Raw genomic sequence first — 2,500 nt, forward strand, 5'->3', positions numbered from 1 at the left:
AAAAAAAAATAGATGAGCTGAAGTTTGATGGGTTGCCGATCAGACCGCCTCGACTTAGCGGCATTCCCGCGTAGAGTGATCGAGAGTTTTCCAGTCTCAAGCTCGCCCAGTGTAAAGACGCGGCATTGCCGTAGAGGCTAAGCTGCTAAGTAGAGACGGTGTTTGTACAACTATATTTCACTTTATATTCTTAACCAATGTATGTGTTGTAGAAAGCAGATTTTTCTCATCCCGCCGTTTACCTGAAACGAATAAAAATTTATTTTGTACAAAATTAAAAACATTAGTGTTTCCAATAAACTACATTTCACGTTTTCTAATTTAAACTTAAACGAATGACTGGTATCAAAATATAGGATCTATGTGAAAATAAAAACACGGTGTAAGAGTTTTCAAACCTCGGTAATGCCGTCTAAGACCAACTAGTCGACCGAAGGGACAGTAGTTTTCCGGTCGATAAGACATATCAGCCCGGTATCGCCAAAGTTAATTACGATCGGTCATAATAAACTAAATTTAAAATAAATAAATAACCCAAACGTGTGTATACATCATGTGGTACGTATTCAGTTCTATTCTAACTGGAATATATATTTTAAGAATCAATGAACTTAAGTTTTAAAACCAAACCGAAATCGCGCGAGTCGTCGTTGTAAAACTAGATTTAACAAACGGCTGCGTAATATTAGACTTAAAAATATTATATAATATCCTCTATTGATTAAATAGTGAAAAATAAGCTTCAATGTAGCTTAATCTAGTACAAAATCTAAAAGTTGTGATAAATTAAATTGAAATTAAACACGATAGACTTAAATCTAGAGTTAAGGAATAAAACCGACCCGCGAACCAGCTACTAAATGGTTCGATAAGACTTATCTCAAATACAATCGTTTTCTATCAGTGTTATGCCTTCAATCGATACTTTTTGATGAAATAAATACTTAAATGATTTAATGAATGCATATACATGTAATTAATGAGTGAAAGTATGTATAAAGTATTAGATAAATTAATAATAAACCGACCCAGCTACTAAATGGTTCGATAAGACTTATCTCAAATACAATCGTTTTCTGTAATTGTTATGCCTTAAATTGATAATTTTTAGTTAAACAAATACTTAACTAATGAAATAAATACATAGATAAATGTATTTAATGAATTAAAGTATGTATAAAGTATTATATAAATTAATAATAAACCGAATCCGACCAAATTTAAATCTAAAACCACGATCGGCGGCGTAATGAAGTGTATCGTAAACCCGTTTTTTTTATAATTTAAAATGTAATGACAGAACTCCCAAAACAACAATACACATACATATTAGTACTATGGTGAATTGTAGTTGTATTAGGACCGTAATTATAGTTAATTAAGGAACCATTCATTGTCTTCGCTCTGTTATGTACGTCGTCGTTTAATCGACACGGCATATTTGGCTTGAATCTAGAAAAATTCAAACTCTAACCCTAAGGTAGACAGGCAGGGTAAATAAATGTGGGTGATCTCTCATAAAATTGTCTTCTAGGAATTATTTTTATATAGACTATCTTTTCTGTAGAGTTTAAGTGGACAAGCGCGGACGAAATAGAGCGCAAAATTTAAAATGAATTAAAAATTTTCATCAGACCGGAAGTAGGCATAACCTAGGCGCCATGTTTCCGTCGTACAAGTTTTCACCGTTGCAGTCACCGTTTCAATCGCTCTTCGTGTGGACGTGTATTATTTCTAGTCATGTGTTGTGTAGATGATTCGCTTAAGGTAGGTGTTCGGACTTATTTCTTTAATATTAATTAAACCGTATTTGCCTTGTCGGCCTTAAAATAAAGCTATTTTTTTTTCATCGCAATCGAAGTGTTAGATCTAGAATCTAGTTCCCGCCTCCGCTTCGCTAATTCGACTTAATGTAACTATGACACAACTATTAAATCTAGAGTCTCTATTTTAATTAAATAATTAGGAATTCTATCTCTAGATGATATCTAATCTATTCCCACACGTGTGTGCAAGTAGGATTTAACGTCAGAACAGGTGTGGTGGTCTAGGCGTCGCTATTTTTGACGGTAGGAATTTTTTTTTTAAATTCGTAAAATTTTATATAGACTTTATATAGCAATTTACTAAGACCGACCCTAACGCCCAGTAAATATTTAATTACCACATTGTTATGGACACGGTGTATTAGGTAGGGCCGAGGGCTATCCATAGGTACCAATTTTTAAATTTTGTGACAATTAGGAGCCGAGTTATAAAATAAATTTAAAATACTGGTTCTGGTCTTAGACTTTATATAGCAATTTACTAAGACCGACCTTAATACCCATTAATTATTTAATTAGCGCATAGTTATGGACATCCTGTATTAGGTTGGGCCCAGGGCTATCCGTAGGTACCAAGTTTATAATTTTGTGACGATTATTAGTCGAGTTATAAAATAAATAAAAAAAACTGGTTCTGGTTTGCACTACATTTCTTTCTTCTTTAACGGCGGACT

The sequence above is a fragment of the Physella acuta genome, unplaced genomic scaffold (assembly GCF_028476545.2).
Source record: "Physella acuta isolate Inbredline_101_S28 unplaced genomic scaffold, ASM2847654v3 ptg002341l, whole genome shotgun sequence".
NCBI lineage: Eukaryota > Metazoa > Mollusca > Gastropoda > Physidae > Physella > Physella acuta.